Source organism: Rhinolophus sinicus, linkage group LG02, assembly GCF_036562045.2.
Source record: "Rhinolophus sinicus isolate RSC01 linkage group LG02, ASM3656204v1, whole genome shotgun sequence".
NCBI classification, from domain to species: Eukaryota; Metazoa; Chordata; class Mammalia; order Chiroptera; family Rhinolophidae; genus Rhinolophus; species Rhinolophus sinicus.
In genome coordinates, this window is record NC_133752.1 from 8,561,806 (window position 1) to 8,581,645 (window position 19,840).

The window sequence follows — 19,840 nt, forward strand, 5'->3', positions numbered from 1 at the left end:
CTATGCTGTTTTGTACACCTAAAACTAATAAAACAACAATGACAAAATGTTGATGTCCTCAGGGTAAGTACATGGGCTAAAAATCTCCCATGGCATTTATCCCCATCCTCCTCCCCACTGGGCCCTGGTAACTTGCACCAGTTGTCCCCCTCCTCGCTCCCATTGGCCCTGCACTGATAACAAAATGGGCTGTAATAGCTGAAGGAGTCTTTCACAGCTGAAGGAAAGGAAGGGAGGCTTCTCACTTGACAAAGATATGTAGACACCAGCTCTGCATGACTGGGGCTACAGCAGTGAACTGAAAAATGAGAAATTCTTGTCTTCATAAAGTTTACATTCTGCTTGGCTCAATCAATCAATCAATCAATCAATCAATCAATCAGTGAATCAACCAACCAATCAATCAATCAATCAATCAATTGGACACGCAATGTGAAAGATGTTGATAAGTGCTTAAGAGAAAAACAAAATAGGGGAAGGGAATAGGGAGGTGGGAAAAGCTGCACCTGAACAGTCACCAGGGGAAGCCGTCACCGTGGAGGTGACACTTGAGCAAAGATGAAGGTTGTGAGGATGTATAAGAACATTCGAGAAATGTGCTAAAGCAAATGCAGAGGCTCTGAGACAGGAGGATGTGTTTGAGAAAGAACTGGAGTCCCGTGTGGCATGAGTAGCGCAAGAGAGGAGGCCAGAATAAGGAGATAACGGCAGAGAAGGATGGGGGATCAGGAGCAGACATTGGGGCACCGCATGCAGGGGAGGACTTGGCTGTTTGCTCTGCATGAGAGGAAAGGCCATTTGAGCAGAGGAGTGGAATATCTGCCCTAGAGTTTAGTCAGATCCCTCTAGTCTACTTGTGAGTAATAAACTATAAAGTGACAAACTGGAAGCAAGGAAAGGAGGAGACAAGACAGTGGCCTGTACAAGAGTGATAAATATGCTTGTGCTGAGAAGTGAACAGCTCCTGGCTGAGCTGCATATAGAGCAGAAAGGACTAGCTGATGGGTCAGGTGTGGGGAGAAAGAACCAAGGAGGCAAGGATAGATCCTGAGGTACAAACACCCCACAAAAAGCATCTCTGCTTGCACCTGGATGATTGGAAAGTCAAAGCAGGCCATGACCACGGCCTCTTTCTTCCCTGGGAACAGCAGTAGGGTGGCTGCAGATGGGCCACGCTACTCCTCTGCTACAGTCACCTGATGAAAAGCAAGGTGATGTAAAGAATATCCCTAGTTACCGGCTTTCCCAGTTACTGGCAATGCATAATGGGTAATATTGGAGCATTGTAGGGTTATTGGTCTTTAAAAAATGTGCCTTCTCAGAATGTTCCAGGTAAGTTCTACTTTTCTGCTAGTCCATTTCTAAATCACCTTTTGCCAATTATTTCTGTTCTGTGTCATTTGTGGTAGTGAACAGTGGGAATAACCTAAATGTCAAGGAATTATTTATAGGACTGAAATAAATTGTGGAAGATAACAAAAGAGTAAAATATTAATATTGAATTTAATATTAAAATCTTATTTTATAGTGAAATAACAGAGAGAAATATCTGTGAAGAGCTTAGGTGCATACAATGTTTTTAATAGCTGTCGAAGTGGGAGAGATTATGAATGTTGTCTTTGATTTTTCTTTAATGAGTTTCTGTTACTTTTTTACTAAGAAAAAGTTTTTAAAAAGTAATAAAAGATGCAATAATAAAAGTATTAAAATAATTCTTTTGCAGCTTATTGGGGCATTCCAACTAGTCTCTTGCTATTGGATACTAAGATTCACTCACTTTATTATTCTTAATGAATAGAGAATCAATCGCTGGCTGAAAATCATTTAGAAGTGAAGAATAAATAGAGTCGAGAAATACTAAAAATTCTGAAAAAAGACCAAATTATCAAGAATGCATTAATATTTTTAACGTGTTCCACAGGACGTGAAAATTACCAATACTACACTTGGAAAAATGAGAGACTGGGATTTTAATTTTAACCAAATCCTCATTTTGACCAAACTGTAGTGATTCTCAGTTTTTTGACCAAATAGCCATAATTTACACAAAAAGCAAACAGGAAGGCATCTTTGGCCCAAGGGAGAAGACAACAGGTGCTGAGGTCAGACTCCTGGGTTTTAACCCTGACACAACTGGTCATTACCCTTCTGACCCTGGGAAATGTATGCTAAATACATACATGTATCAGTTTCTTGACCTGAACAGTGCAGATGATAAAACTTTCTCTGTTATGAGACTGTTCTTATAAGAAAAAATGCACCTAAGTCACTTAATCATGATGTTTGTCATAAGGTAAGCGGTCAATAAATGGTTACTGTTATTATCCATTCAGATTATTCTAGATCATCTTGAATTCTCATTTGTCACTCTTCCAGCCTTCAACCTGGGTGGTTGTTGCTGCCTGCTGAGATACTGGGTCCCTACAGGGGACTTTCTTATATGGTCAGCACAGCTTCTCATGTGGTTGGTGTGTTCTACAGGGAAAAAACAGAGCTGGAGCCAGGAAATGCTTATTTATTCAACACCCAGTGAAGCATTCTGCAATGTCCCCAGTGAGGCTCTGCAGCCTCCTTGCACAAAGAACTTTGTATATGGGATTGCTATGCACACAGCATATAGCACATCGCATTGCAAATGGTTGTCATGTTTCGAAAGACTACTGCTGGGGTAGTCTGTATCCCCAGATAGATTGAAAGTGTGTGAAACAGGAACTATAGCTTATGTATGTAGTGTCCTTAGTGTCTAGACAGTCCTTCATACAGAGATATTTATTAAATGATGGATGAATGGGTAAATGGATATATAAATAAAAATATATAAGATCAGACTTTCTCAGGTATATATATTCTGGCTTTTTTATATATAAAACAAAAAGCAAGTCATAGAATAGAGTAAAAATAATCACATTAATACCTTCCCACTTCTATAAATGGGACAGATTTAGCTTTCTCTGAGCAGTTACCAATAGTAATAAAAAGGCATAGAATTAATTTTCCAATTCTCTGATATAACACATCAGTTAATATTATGTTCACTAGAGGAGAATGGAGCCTATTTAAAATTCTAAAACTGTATTAACTATTTTTTTTATGTGACGAGCGCTTTAATATGAAGGAAGACAGAGGACAAAGAAAGAAGGAAAGCTGAGTAAATTCTTAGGAAGGAAACGTTGATGGTTTCAGACGTACTTAGTATGGAGGCTTACTTTAGAATCTGTATCTTTTCTCTTGTGCATGTACATTTCATAAGGTTCAACTTAACTTATTTTCAATCCACCATTTTCAATTGATGAGCCCTCCACGTCCTTCCCTTTTCTAGGCAGATTACCTCACCTCCTATTTTATGAAGACAAATAAGGGCCTTCCACCACCTCGGCTCACAGGGTGGCCTCCTGCCCAAACCCCTTGGCCCTGGGGCTTCAATAAAGTTTCCCTTTAGTTGAAAAAAAAAAAAAAAGCAACAAAAACAAGCCAACAATAAAATCCTGGAAATGAATCCTCATTGCTGCATATTCTTCGTCCTTTCTGTTACAGTGGTATTAGTGTCTCTTCTCCATCTAAAGTTTAATCTCATTTCCTTTACTTTCTTAGGGGCTTAGCTCTTCAATTGTCCTTCCCTTTCTCTAATATATTTTGCAGCCTTCTCTTCCACTTATTCCTCTCCATCAAGAAGCAAACATTCTCACATTTGCCCAATTGAAACAAAACATGTCCACTTTTCCACTTCCCCTCTTGCTACCACTCTTTCTACACATATCCTATCTCTTCGCATCCCAAGTCTTAAAATAGTTGTCTACTTTTAATGTCTCCTATTCATTACCCTGTCCCAATACATCATACATGACATCATATAAGTGCATTTTGAAATTAATACAAGATCTGACAATTAAGTTGCAAACTTGTTGCAACGGTGTTGCTCACCTTTTTTTGACATCAGAGGGATTATTCATCATGAATTTGTACCAACTGGACACACAGGTAACCAAGTTTACTATTTGGAAGTGCTGAAAAGGCTGCGTGAAAACATTAGATGACCTGAACTTTTCACCAATAATTCATGGCTCTTGTATCATGACAATGCACCAGCTCATACGGCACTGTCTGTGAGGCAGTTTTTAGCCAGTAAACAAATAACTGTATTGGGACAGCCTCCCTACTCACCTGATCTGGCCCCCAGAGACTTCTTTGCCCAAAGATAAAGGAAATATTGAAAGGAAGACATTTTGATGACATTCAAGACATCAAGGGTAATACGACAACAGCTCTGATGGCCATTCCAGAAAAAGAGTTCCAAAATTGCTTTGAAGGGTGGACTAGGCACTGGCGTAGGTGCATAGCTTCCCAGGGGAGTACTTCGAAGGTGACCGTAGTGATATTCAGTAGCGAGGTATGTAGCACTTTTTCTAGGATGAGTTCACGAACATAATTGTCTGACCTCGTAGATATTTTCGGCCTCATTTTACTGACCATTACGCAATTTATGTACAGAAATCTATGTACCTATCTACATACAGCTATATCTCCAGCCTAAGTTCTCCCCAGTGGGGCACGCCCCTAAAATGGTTTCACTCCCTTCTTCTCCAGTGAAGTGGCCTCAGTCAAGGTCACGGCCACACCAGTCCCTCAGAAGCCCACCTGCTTCCATGGTTCTCCCTCTACTTGTCTATACTGCAAACAAGATTACAAATTTGTAACGTCTCCACCACTTGCATCATCTAAGGACTTTCAATTACTCATTAGAGTAATATACTCAGTGAGTCCAGGCCTCATTTCTCTTAAAAGGCCTATAAGTTTTGTCCCCAGCCTATCTCTCCAGCCTTCTCCCAGCATCATAGTCCAGTGATAATAGGCTTCTTTCAGGGCCTCAAAACACTAAACTCTCACCAATCTCTAAATCTCACATGTGCTGCTACTTTTGCCTGAAACACTATCTCCCATCATCTCTCTTGGACAGGTTCTTATTAATCTTTAAGTCTAAGTCAATATCACCTTCTTTCAGGAATCTTCCCTGAACCTCTAGGCTATTTTCAGTGCTATTTATTATATGCTTCCAAAGCACACCATTCTTACTCTAAAATACTACTTATCACACTTTCCTCAAAGTCTATATTTAATCATTTGTTTCTGCAGCTAGGCTGTAAGCTCAAAGAGAAAATGGTCTTGTTTACTGTTATAACTCTGAAAGCTATTGGAGGAACCCAAAATTGTAGATTGGAGAAAAGCGTAAAATGAATGAACGAATGCTGGACACCCATCAACTGCTTAGACGGTTAGTGCGAATGCGTGGCGTTCAGGGGCTCTTGGCCAGGATGGTAGCAATTTTAATTAGATTTCCATTTAGTATTGAACATGAGTCAGACTCTCTAACATCTTTGCTAGATATTGTTGAGTATTAACAATTCCCATTTTCACCATGGAATTTGCAATAGGCATTACACACACACACACACACACACACACTCACACCTATATTGACATATTCCTCTTTTCTTCAAAAGGGCCCATCTCACTCTGTCTACTTGACCTTTGCACCCTCATTTCCCAGCACTCCCTATTTTTTTTTAACAAACTACTTAATTTCCTGACCATTTCATACCCTTCCATCTATCAGCAACTTTGCATCTTTCCATCAGCTTTTCTCCCTGGAAAAACTTCCTGCTGCTAAATTTTTATCAAATTTCCTCTTCTTAGCTTCCAGACTTAATACAACTAAAACTTCCCCATTTCTCTAGAGAGCTCATAGAAATGGAAGACCTTTTTTTTGTTCTCATTTTATGTCTCCCAGTATAGTACAGTGTTCAGCAAAGGAGAGAATCTCAGAAAAATGAACAAATAAAGTAAACAAAAGAAAGAAAGAATAAATGGATACATGGAAAGATAGATGGGTAGGTGAAATAACGGATAAATGGAATGAATGAATGAAGTAAATGGATCTATCCCTTGGAAATCCCTCTGAATTATGCTGGGACACATACGCCTGGCCTCATCTCATTGGTTAGTAAACTAAATATCAAAGATGTTATTACATGTACAAGTAACTCAGCAACAAGGATTACAATTGGAGGAAGAAGTCACTCTCCTAAGTTCACGTAAGGCATCTGTGTTCCACATTGAGATGTACAGCTTCTGCGTGACAATATCAGCAGTGCGTACCGTTGGGTAAACGAAAACTTCTCTCCTGTAAAATCTCATATAGCCTCAGATTTCTCCCAAAGACAGTGCTCTGGAAACTTTATCTAATGGGAGTTTTCCATGAATAGACATCTAGTTCTCATAGATCACCTCCCTACTATGTCAGAATTTGGACTTGACAGCCTCTAAGTTCATTCCACATTGAAGATTCTGTGATTTATTACAGACCCTGAAAAGCACAATGGGAGAAATGAGTCTCAGAGAGGAATCAGTCAGAGTCCAATCAGGAAAACTAAAGCCACCCTAGGTATTTCAGCAGAATAAATTTAGTACTAGGACTTAGTTAAATTAATGCTAGAGGTGAAACAGCAAACAGGTAACATGGAAGTTAAACAGACAGCAACTGTCAGCAGCTGCTGCCATCGTCAGGGGTACGGACACTGTCCATTGCTGCTAGGGCAGTTGAGACCCATTGCTGGGACCACACAAAAGGAATGACAAGCAAATAGAAAAAGCCAACCCTTCTCTCCTGTTCTGCCTTCAAGTCCTGCTGTAGCATCATTTACTGGTGGATTCTAACTGCTGGCAAAGCAGAAATATAGGTTACAGATTCCCAGTTTTCACATTATAAGGAAGAGTACAGAAGGATGGATTTGACGTTGAGATGTTACGAGATGATCACTTAGTATGAGGTAAATACAGTAATCCTGTTTTCTAAAAGCTGAGATGCTTGTTGCTGTTAGGGGAGAACAAAATATTCTTTAATAACAGCGAGATCCTGCAGAAGAGCAGCTGAATAAGCAAAGTGCAAGTGGAACATATGGAAAGAAAAATTAATTTTTATCCTTGGAATGGCTTTAGTAGCATGGAAAAAGAGACCCAAGTGGAAGATACCAAACTTTGGAAAATTAAAATGCTCATATGCCCTAAGCTATCTGTATGCAAAAAAAAAGCAATCTATATAGAAGAGAGTACAGCAGACTCTGGTTTCTTTCCCCAGTGAGGCAAAGCAGGCTTAAATGAGTAGGAAGACATAGAGAATATTGGTTGAGAGCCAGGTCCCTGGAGCCAGGAAAACAAAGGGTTAAACACTGTTTCTTGCTACCTCTGTGCTTTACACACTTACCTCCCTGGTCTGTGTTTCCTAATCATTAAAATTGAGACACAAGACTACCTTCTTCCTACTGCAAATCAAATAGGATAATTTTGAGGAGTAAATAAAATATGCTCTTAAAGTGATTCATAAACACACTTGGCACATAGTATGCATCAAATGCCATTATCAGTACATCTGCCTCATCCCCTCTGACCTTCTCTTGGCCTTGCCATATTTTCTTCAAAAATTAAAAAAAAAAAAAAAAAAAAGATAGGTTAGGACTCCTTTGTGGAAGAAACTGTATCAAGGAAATTTCTAGAACTAAGGAGGTTATTAAGTTCATTCTTATTCTCTGCCTACCTATGGAAGAGCCCCAACTCTCCCCCAACCTCTGTTATTAGACAGGATTACTCCAAATTCCTCTGACTAACTCTGAACTGTCTTTTATATCCAAGGCCCACGGAATCCCCATCTCTGCCCCACGCTGGTCCAACATTTTCAGTCATGCCTTGCTCTCTTTGAATGACTTTTTCCCGCCCCCAAATCAAGTTCATATTAAATTACATTAATTAACCAAATAACACATGAGTTAAACATAGATTAGAACAAAACAAAATGGGATTCTCCTTCATTATTCCAAGCTGATCTTCAGTTTAGAAAGATGATCCTGTGAACATTTCAATGTTTTCTCAACTGATTAGCATTATGAATCTTCATTTTCTTTACTTGAATTAGAATTACTCTATTTTTTTCATAAGGGGTTTGAAGATAGGGGAAATAAAAAATTTGTACTTTTTTTGGCATTTGTATCAATGATAAAAGAAAAATTACATTCTGTTGGTAAAATAAAAAAAATAAAAATATATAATGAAAAGCTCTGTGAAACCGAAACCTACAACAGACTCTGATCAGAGAAAAAAAATATATATATACATATACATATACATATACATATACATATACATACATACATACATACATATATATATATATATATATATATATATATATATATATATTTGAGTAGGACTGAAGCCAAACAAAATAAAACATGCATTTGGCCCATCTGTCATTGGTCCATAGAACACAGTGTAGGGTTTACTCAAATTCAATTTGTTGACACAATGACAAAATGAGCAATACTAATTTAACTTTGTCTCCAAATTCAAGTAAGCATTTGCCATATTGGATATTCCCACAAATTGCATTACTATTCTCCCTTATTTTAAGTAATTACCCACAAGGGTCCACCTTCTGAGGGTAAACATTTCTATCATGGGCTGTTGCAATTGGTTTAATGGGAGGTGCTTAAAATGTTTTCTGTTTTCTTAGCATTCTAATGACTCTTCTAACATAGACTCAGATTTGAATAACCACAGCTGAAGCTATAAATGGGAAGTGTAAATTATGTCTCCAGATGTGGGGAGTGTTTCCCATCATCCAACAACATTCTCCTGCCTCCTAATCTAAAAAATAATAATAATAAGATGGTTTGTGGTTACAGAGCAAGTTTTTTTTCATGCTTGGAAATCATGTGCACATGGTATAATCATAATTTGTAAAAGATTTGCATTGGAAAAGAAAAGATGATGAGGTGATAATTGCTTTGGGATCAAATGTAAATGCCGTGGATTTTTCCAAGTTTAGGATTTTCTCAATTGTTTGTTTTTCTGCAAGTTATCTCAGTCCTGTATCTCAGTTCCCATTTGCAGATTGTTTTTCAGTTCATGATGCACTTTTATTGTATGATTCCATTATTGGGGGGGCATCACAACAATATGTGAGGAAGAAATTACTATTATTTCTCTCTTACACTTGAGGATCCTGAGGCCCAGAGATAAAGCAATTTCTTGATCAAGGTCACCCAGCTAGCAAGCAGCAGAGCTGGAATTGAAGCTCAGGCTGGATTGGTGCCAAAACTAATGGCTTTTCTAGAAATCCTTCACCATTCCCTGCTCTCCATCTCCTTGTTAATCTCAGGAAATCTCCTGAGAGTATATCATGGAAAAGTTTTCTTAGTTTAATCCATTGTAGACTTGAAAGATAGAGGCTCGTTCTAATTACTCTCTACATCCTCCGAGCCTAGTGAAGGTCTGGCAACAGAGCATCCACCCGTTAGACACCTCAGACTGAGGGACCGAGTTCTCTAATTGACCTACACTCGCTGGAAAGGGAAGCAGGAAACAAAGATGAAGACCGATGGTCTACTCCCTGAGCCCCAGTGGGGAAGGCAAAAGGGGAGAGGAGAGTAGGAAAGGAAGGAAGGGGAGGATGCAAGCAGAGAGCCCCAACATTCTCCAGAGGATCACTCACGACATACAATGACCACAAAACCCACCCACGTTTTGGTTGACCTCAGAGAGGCCTTTGCAGCACGAGGATGAAAAGAATAGGCCCAAATAAAATGCCATCGGGGCAGAATGGCTGGTGCAGAATTTTCTTGGAATCAGCAGGATCATCAGCTAGAGGCCGAAGAAACACAGGTTCTTAAAAATAACTTGTTCTGCTCTCACACTGCTCAATTTTACATTCTTAAAGATAGAGAGAAGCAAATTTATCAGTCTTAAAAACAATGCTGACCAGCATTTATTGAGTTAATCATCTACTGAGTCCACACTCAGCCACATCATCTGCCTATTTGCCTCATCACAACAATCCTGTGAAACAGTCACTCTCATTTCCCCTTTTACAGACAAGTAGAGTACTGCTCAGAGAGGTCAGAAACTTGCCCAAAGTCACAAAGGAATGATTTTCTCAGTGCTTTCTCTTCTGTCAAACAGGAATGATAACAGCTCTCTACTGGAGTTGATTTCAGGATGAGAGGAGAAAACATCTTGCAATGGAATCCAGCACACAACAAATAACAGCTCTTTGTTATTTCAACAGAGAAATAAATAGGGTTTGAATGCAGGCAGTTAAAGTCCCAGGTTTTACAGCCAAATACAAGGGTTCAAACCCTCTCTCTGACATCTTCATCCGTGTGGGTTATCTTGGCTCTGAGCGTCATCCTTTCCTTGTCTCAAGATGCTAATAACAGGAACAGAATATGTCTTGCAGAGCTGTTGTGAAAATTAAACGAGGTGACACATTTTGATAGAGGCTGTGGGCGTATAAGATCCAACTATGCCTAAAATATTAAGGGCCTCTAAATGTAGAGGGCCTCTGTGGTGTGGGTGGGCAGGAGCAGACTTTCTATAATAAGCCATGTAATTTCTTTTCATCATATTATTAAATTAAGTGACAATTTTTGCCAGATTGAATAATAGTAGCAAACATTCGGTTTAACAGCCATGATACAATATGCACATGCTTTTAAAAATCTCTCTAAGCCAGTTGGAATTCAGCCTGAGATGAATTCATAAACATGTATTTCATAACCTGCTTAGAGGGTTATTAAAGAACGGGGCTGGATTTGTCTCGCAATTACTCAATGAGTGAAAACAGAATACCTTCAGATTGAAGACTGCTCCCTTTCTGAGGCTGTCAAGGTTTGGGGGCTTCTTCCCCGGGGCCCAGACATCCTTGGAGAAGCTGATGACATGACAATGAACACAATAACAGAAGCCCCATCGACAAACCAAAAGGGAGTTTCTGTCTTGCCATGATCAGATCTCTCCTTGGCTACAACACTGAATGAGGGCTCTATTTACATAGTCTTTCCACACCCACCCTTGCATTGTTTTAATTCTCTCAACCCTAAAAGAGAAGAAAACTTCTTTTTCTATGAATCCATCCATTCTTTCAACAAATAAGTTGTTGAGTACCTACAATAAGCCAGAAAAAATAAGCACAGCGAAATCTAAAGTGTAGTCATTTGACCATTGTTAAACATGTGAGTTTTCTAACTCATGCCTCAGCTCTGTTGGGCTTTCCAGACGTGGCCTTTGGTACTATGGCACTTACTCATTTCTGTCTTAATGATGTAAGATGCAACTTCAAGGGAAGCGAGGTTCAGCAAGAATTAGCTCCAAAAGACAAATGATGCCTTATGGTTGAGGATTTTGCCTAAAACTGTAATCGTCATTGATGATATATAGAGATATGTTCCAACCCCAATACACAATACTGGAGGCACCTGGCCACTTACTGTCCAACAATATTCAGATTGACTAGTTGCTCGTGCTGAGATTTTTGTTTGTAACTGTATCAGTCTACTATGGACACCTGCTCTGAAGTGTGTTCTCCAAATATACTACATCCTTAAAAGGCTATTGGGACTGAACAACAACAAAAATCACACACCACGTATGTCAAGATCTTTACCATATTCTACTGTCAGTACTTAACCATCTGGCCATTCATTCATTGATTCCAGAAATGTTGATAGATAATGTCCTATTTGAGGGCACAGTCAGGATGGAATTGATTTCCACTAGACAAGAATATCTCTCAGTCACTTCCCCTTCTGTTGTATGCATCTGCCATGTCTCAGTCTTTGCTATAAGTTGCTTTGCATTTCTGTTGTAGCCTCCTAGTGAAAGCATTCTGCTGTTTTCTAGATCTTAGACAGAGATTGACATTTATTGCTACACTGACTAACTGAACAGGCATGAAGGAGAATAAGCACTTGAACAGCGACTCTTGAATCGCTGGTGAGGAAAGGTAGCCATGTAGATAAGTGACAAAGAGGATGGGCTCTGCAGCCACGCTATGTGGATATGAAACCTGGCTCTGCCACTCAAGAGCTGTGCATAATCCCAGGCGAGCTACTTCACCTCTCAGTTACCTACCTTATCTGCAAAACAAGAATAATAATAATAATAGTAATTAACATAGAACTATTGGAAGAATAACAAGAGCTAACATAAGTAAAAAGCGTAGAATGGCAACTGACATTTGGTAAGCACTCAATTCGTGTTAGCTATTGTTATTATAAAAATATTAAATATTTCTATCTAATATCTCTAGATCTCTTTGTATAGCATGTGAATTCACTTTTCCTAATACATGTGAAAGAACTATCTTAGAACACCTTCCGTACCTGGTGCCGTTTGGGCAATTAATTTCAGAGTCATTATTATAAACATGGATTACTATTTTATGATAGGGATAAGAAAAAACAAATGTTGTTTTTAAAACTGAGATTTAAAACATGCACTGGTTTTCTTATCCTGACGTCTCTTCTCCTCATCATAGTTAGAATTTGTCGATTCTTTTGTAAGTTCCAGGCCCTATGCTCTCTTTTCACACTGGTTATTCTTTCCTGGCTCTCGAGCCACATTACCTGGGTTTGTATCCTGGTTCTTTCACATCCTGTCTATGAGAACTTAGAAAATGTACTGAACTCTGTGTCTCAGTATTTTCATCTGTCAAATGGGTAAAAAGGTCGGGCCCACCCCTTAGCGTTATTGGGCCAACATAACACTTTGCACATGTCAACTCCCAATAAAGTCTAGCTACTGTTATTACTCTGAGATCTCAGGACTATCTTGACCCTGTAGCTGTTTCCATTCAGACTTCTTGAATGTATGTCCTTTGAGCAGCAGAAGCAAAGACGCAGAACAAGGAATGTGCAGGGTAGATTGTGAAAACACGGAGTTCCATGAACTGCTCCAGCCATGAAAGCAGAAACTTGCTTCCAGATGTCAAGCACGCCTGCTCCTAGGCGTAACCTGAAAGCCAGCCCTCCCCAGTTCACTTGGCAACCAAGGCCAATAAGCCTCCTTAATTTGGAAAATTCCACTCACATTCCCGGCCTCTGGCTCTCCACATGTCCCCAGAGGCTTTCATGCCAGCCTTGAATCCTAAATGTTGAAAAGGAAGAAAGGAGGGAATGGAAAAAAAAAAAAAAAATAGGTAGAGGAAAGGTCGGAAATTTAAACTGAATTGTTTGGTAATGGAAAGTCCCTTTCAAATCTCTTTAATTCTTTATTTGGATTCCATTGAGTGTGTGCCAAGAGGGAAAAAGGAAAGGTTAAATCCTTCTATCAGATCTGGCAAAGGAGCTCCGTCAAGCAGCTGGAGAGACGGATTAGCTCCCCTGCAATGCAGAAGTGTTAATACACAGGGTGCCATCAGGCGGCCCAGAACCCTCCTGGCAGGCCCTGGCATCCTCGGGCCATGGGGCTGGGGGGGGGGGGGCTCCAGGAGGAAACCATCCCACAAAGAGATAGTTAGATCCCCAAGGACGTGCAAGATGGTCCCTCTGCCCAGGGGCGGAGCAAGGCCCTAGGTATAGTCACCTTTGGAGAACGTGATAAAACTTGGCTTCCTCCTCCCAGAAAAATACATATACAAGATTTCACCAAAAACCTAAGGGGACTCAAGAACCTCATGTATCCCACCCACAGAACTTGAACCCCTGAGTTTCAACTTCCCAAGCTTTTTTGCTAAAAGTCTTACTGTGTTTCACATGCTTCCTCCTGCCAGGCTTCCCTGGAATCAAAACATTTTTTTTCAACTAAAATCAGATCCAAAATTTGAAACGTGCTTGTCTGTGGCCTGATGTTTCTGTGTTTAATTCAATAAATCAGGCAAGTTTAGTGGGGCGGGGGGGGGGGAGGGGGAATGGTCCTTGGAATAAATCCGGGTTCTGCCCTCAGTTGCGGTAGTCCCAGGCTGGGTGATGCTGGGAAAGTCACCTAGCCTTTCAGAGTTTCACGATCTTAATAAGTAACTGGGGATTTATTAGTCACTTGGCATCCTCTTCAGGTTTTTGTCAGGTGACATTTCTTGTATGTCCAAGTGATTTTCCAGTGATAAAAAGGGCTATATAAATATGAAAGGTGAGCAGCTATGACATGGCAGGCACTGGAGATGCCGAGGTAAGAGGACACGAGTCCTTCCTTCCCCAACAGAGCTTACATGGAGTGAGAAAAAGGACCGAGAAATCAATAATCGCAGCCCATTACAGTGAGGTCTTCTGATAAATGCTGTGAGACCTCACAGGGGAAGACTTCATCCTTTCTGAGAGGATCAAGAAAGGCTTTCGAAGGGAGAGCAGTATTTGAGCTGAATCTCCAACGGCAGGAAGAGTTAAAAGAGGAATAGGACATTGCAGTCAAAGGAATCACCAAGTTCAAAATCAAACAGGAAAGGCATGATGGTAATTGCTGAGTATCTCAGATCGTGTGGGCACAGGTACTTATCATGTTGCTCAGAGTCTTGGATGAAAACGGAAATACTTAAAGAACAGTTCGGGGCCCGAGGAGTGGGGCTGGGGAGGGAGAGATTTTTGAGCAAGTCCCTTCTTGGTGCGGCTCCTCACTGCCCTACAAAAAGGCAGAGGGTGGCTGCTGAGACAATTCTTTTCTCTGCCTGCACATCTCCCTGGACCAACGCCCCAGCTTCCATGCCTCTAGTGAGGAGAAATGTGATAAACATTTATTTGTAATGTTTGTAACGTACTTCCTTTTATGTTTCAGGTTCTTTCACCTTCTTTTGAGCTCTCCCCCCACATTTCAGATTAAGAGAAGTGCCTACTTTGTTAGCATCTTTGGGACCCTCTTCCTAAATGAGGAACGCAGGTATGCATCAAGAGACATGGCCTAGCTCTTTGGCCACAGGAAACTGGGTTGGTCTACTGCTTAAAGAACACCCTCTAAAGTGTGTACGTGAGTGTATGTCTATAAAAACACGTGGGGGTTGGGAAAGCCAAGGCAGCCAAGTACTTTTCCCATGAAGTTTTAAGCTCGTGTGTGTTTTAAAGGAAATGCAATCCACATATCTCCGATGTACCTAAGTTGCATACATCCAAGTGCTTCATAGTAATTTCTGCCATCCAAATCCTTAAAGCCTGGATTTTCAGTCTTAAGTCTTTCCCTTAGAAATTGGAAGCTGAAGGTTTTTTTCCAAGAGCAGAAAGAATGTGAACCACACAGGATAAAACTTCAGTTGTTTGTTTGATGCAAGACAAAATAAATCTCCTAAAATAAACCCTTCTTTCTAGTCCTCGTCTGCCCTTTCTCTGTGGCTTCCACACGCACCTTACTCACTGGCAGGGTGACCTCCCACCGTCAGGGGCTGAGGACAGCTCCAGTCCATGCCCCTTTCCCTGGCATCATTATCTACCATGCCCACTTCCACTCTCCAGCATACCCTGGTTTGAAAAAGAAATGATAGGGCACCCCACATAGGGCAGAGTTTTGACATGCCCACACTAGCTTCCTTCCCTTTGTTATAATCCAGACAGACATACAATGCAAGCCACATATGTGATTTAAAATGTTCTAGTAACCACATTAAAAATGGTAAAAAGAAACAGGCAAAAGCAATTTAAATAAATATTTTATATTCCTCTACCTATCCTGAGTCTCCACATTTTGCCTATGGCGTACGTCAAACAGGACTAGGCACATCTCAAGTGCTCAGTAGCCTCGTGTGGCAACTGCCTACTGTGCTGAAGCAGGCAGTTCCCTCCTAGGAGCAGACAATCACAGAGTCCCTTCCGAGTGGTAGCGGACAACTCTATAAAAACTTAATGCAACCAGGAACATGCTACAGTGCCCACTATGGAAGTTTCAAGGCGATAACTAAAATTCATTGTCACCTTCATCTGTAACCCATTCTAATTTTCCTGGTATATGGTAATGCAGTTCTTAACTCATAATTTTAACTGAATGAGAAACCACGATTTTTTTTTTTTTTTTTTCCATTAAGGAAGGAAGGAGTGAAAGGAGGGAGGGAAGAAGAGAGGGAGGCCACTCATTATCCATCCAGCTGGTCCCTTGTAACGGCACAAACTATTAGCCATTGACTCCACTGCACAGTATCCTGGGCGGCAAGGCGTTCTGACTGCCCCTCTGATTTTGCCACACAGACGGGAATTGTGTACTCCTTGCTTCAGTGGTTAAGTGCTACCACCTGGCTTTTGCTATTCCAGAAACCCATCATTCCATCTGAGACTGGAGAACCCGGTTCCATGGCAACATCTGCCATGGCCACGCATGGCCCACAGAGGACAGACACTGCCAAGCTTCTCAGAGGTCTACTCTTTCCTAAAGCATTTCTTAGTAAGGGCCATGTCCTGAATTATATATTGGAAAATGTAGTCGCAATACTAAATTCTTTTAAACATGACATGTATTTCAAATATCAAATATGTATCAACTTCTCAACACAGAAGACATTGCTTCAGAATATAAATTTAGAAACTGAATTCTCCCAAACACTTCTATAACTTTAACCTGAGACATTTTCAGTCTTGCATACAGTGCTTAACAAGGGCTGGTCTCAAGGCCCTTGCTAGTAACAAAATGCCACTTCCTGATCTACTCACCTGAGTCATCAGACTAATCTTGTGATTGTAATTTGCATCTGGGGACCTGTAAGATAATAAAATGCAGGAACAAGACAAACAAATAAAGAAACAAAAACTCATAGACACAGACAATAGTTTAGTGGTTACCAAAGGGTAAGGGGGGAGGGGATTGGCAGATGAGGGTAAAAAGGGATCAGATATATGGTGATGGAGAGAACTGACTCTGGGTAGTGAACACACAATGTGATATATAGATGATGTATTACAGAATTGTACACCTGAAACCTATGTGACTTTACTAACAATTGTCATCCAAATACACTTCAATTAATAAAAAAAAAGAAACAGAAAAAATAAGGATAATAAAAGCATTTTCCTGCTGACTGTCTAGACTTTTGAACTTGATGTGGCTCTGTATTCTTTTCATGTGCAGCCTGTATCTTATTGAAATTACAGCTGATTAAAGTTTGGATCTCCCTCACGGCTTTAACTGACAATTTGTTTACATCAAAGGCTGTTCAGTGACATCTGCCACTGAAAATGACAGACTTTCTCCACAACTGCCATATTTGATTAGTGGTAAATCCAATTCCCACTTATTGTCCTTTCCTCATCAAAGCAGGTTCCTATGTTGTCATGTCCATCTATGCCTGCATGTGTACACACACACATTCTGTTATTAATTTCTTCTGTTCTTCTGTGAGTTCCTACATTATTGAAGTACAAATTTTATAGGAATTCTTTTCTCCTTCCTCTATTTTTTTTTCCTTTTTAGCACTTACCACTGAAATTGACACATATTAAATACCCAATAAATATTTTTTTGGCTAATTGATGGATTGGGCAAATTTCAATACGGAGCAAGATTTTTTAAAATCCCTTTAAAAAACTCACAGCTGAACATTTAAACATCCAAGAGCGTCTTTGTAACTCTAGTTGTCTCTGCAATCCCCACTCAGCAGCCTCACATCATTTACTATCTGGAAAATTCTATAACATAAAGCTGATTCCGTTAGATGGATAATGGGACAAAAATTACAGTCACCATGAAAACTTTAACTTAGAATCCCCAGATTTGAGGATAATTAAAATCACAGCTTGAATGCTGCAGGAATAACTATTTGAATTTAATTTACAATGTGTACAATGAAGGGCTGATTACTTTTCCCCCAGCAGTTTGGACTTAGATATAATTTCCTTTTGTGAGTTAAATTTACTGAAGTGTCAATATTCTGCAACTCAAAGTACAAATTAATTTTATGTGTTTTTTCCCAATAAAAGAAACATTTAGCAAAATTATAAATGTTCTCCTGTTTTGCTTCTGTCAAGCATTTTGCATTTGAGTTTTATTTTGTGAGTGTGTGTCTGTGTGTGTGTCTGTGTGTGTGTGTGTGTGTGTGTCAGTGTCAGCAAACCCAGAGTGTTCCTACACTAAGTACCTTAATTATCAAGTGGATCCATCGTAATATTGGTTTTCCTGTTGGATTCCTCCTGTTTTTTTAACCTGAGAAGGCTTTCTAGCACAATCAAAAGAATATGGTATCTAGAGAATATATGATTTGGAATCCAGCTCTCTGTGGAACATTGGGTAAAGTATTTTAACATCTTTTAGTCTCTCCAAAAAAATGATAATAATAATACGTATCAAATGTTTATTATGTACCAGGCTCTAAGTATGTTTCAAACTTTATCTCACTTCATAATTATTTTAAAAAACTTATCTTCCCATCATGAAGATAAGGAAAATGAGCCTCATGGAGGCTGAGGATCATATAGCTAAGTAGAGAACAAACGCTTGATCCCAATTCATTCAATAAAGTTCCAGTTCCACTGCTTTTAACCCTCTCTTGGCTGCTGTAACCTGGAAGTGGCACCGTTGTCAGGACCCAGACCGGGAAATCTGATGCAGGGATCATATACCTGATCAAAGCTCAGTGTTGTCAGTGAACCATTATGGTCTAGACCCCTAAATTAGTCCTCTTTCTGACTTGGGAGAGAATCATCACAAACCAGCATATTAGTACCTTTTCAGTGGTCCAAATTCACAGAATCCTGCAGAATAAGCACAGGACAAGCCACGAGGAGCCATCTCCTTGCCAGGCTAAGTGTCCCAGCACAGCCCTGGAGGTAGAAGTCCTAGACCTCCTCAGCCATCTGGTTAACACTACATGAGGCTCACAGAGTCAAGTACCCCCAGTGGGCAACACAACCCAGCAGCATGACCAGATCTGGAGGCAAGAGACCCAAAGTTCCAGCAACCCTGATGCTCAGTCAGGGCAGAACAGGGACCACTCCTGCCCGGATCTGAGGGCAACGCTGTTATCAGTTAGATGTCGAGCTCCATGAAGGAGGTTGATCTGAGAGTAAAGAAAAGTGATGGAAAGATCGTCTTGGCAGCATTCACATCCCCAGAGGCCCGGCTGTCCTCCTGCCCTTCCACGTGACATGAAACACCTTACTGTCCTTCCATTAAGCTCACCCCGTTTTGTTTAAACAATTGGAGGCAAATACCTGTTACTTGAAACCTGAAGAATGCACCAGTGAATAATTTCATGCTGGTGATTTGTTCTGGGTTTGGCTCTGATAAAAAATTCAGAGGACTGTGCCAATGAAATTGAGAATGTAAGATCAGAAGTTAGAACACTGCAGACAGGTCCCTATCTGCCACTTACTAACTGCAGGACGATTAGCAAGTTATTCCACTTTTCTTGCTCATATTACTCACCCTGTTTAAAATTGCAAACACGTGCAGACACACACACACACACACACACACACACACACACACACACACACACACCCAGGACTCCCTGTCTTCCTTCCTCACTTTATTTTCCCCATAATACTTTTCATACAAGCTCCATACAGATGCAGCTGGACACCCCTGGTTCAGAATGGATTTCAATACATAAGAATTCAATACATACTTGTGATGGTGGTTGTTAAATGTATTATGTGAGTTGATTAGACCATATCAATGGTTACCCCTTGAGAGCCTATGAACCCTGTGAGTTCATGAAGATAGTACTAGAAAGGCCTCAGGCTAACTGGAATATTACTAAAAGCATAATGGAAATAACACATTTTAACCACCACCACGCTCCTCTGGCTGACATATCTACCATCTCATAAAAGAAGAGACTTTAGTGCTGCTTAAAATTGCTATTTACCATTGTTTTCTACTATTTTCATAAATTACATGTATGTCTTGCTTAGTAAAATTGATAATGCTATTAGTATAATAAAAAGTACAAGCTTTTTGAATGGCCAAAACAAGGAAGACAGTGGAAGAAAAACAATGTGAAGGGATTTTTTGGCATGTGACATTTCTCAAGTTAACCTTCTTAAACCACATTCCATTACCTTAAAAAATGGCCATGGCACAAAATAGTACATATAAATAGCCTACTGGG

At 40.1% G+C, this 19,840-nt stretch overlaps 1 long non-coding RNA gene across 1 annotated transcript; it reads left to right on the plus strand.

Annotated features, from left to right (window-relative positions):
* The first annotated feature begins 13,983 nt into the window (after positions 1-13,983).
* LOC141568230 (uncharacterized) lies at positions 13,984-17,623 on the plus strand. The gene is made up of 3 exons (XR_012491302.1): positions 13,984-14,308; positions 14,593-14,694; positions 16,050-17,623. It is a non-coding gene; the product is annotated as an uncharacterized LOC141568230 (long non-coding RNA).
* The last annotated feature ends 2,217 nt before the right edge of the window (positions 17,624-19,840 follow it).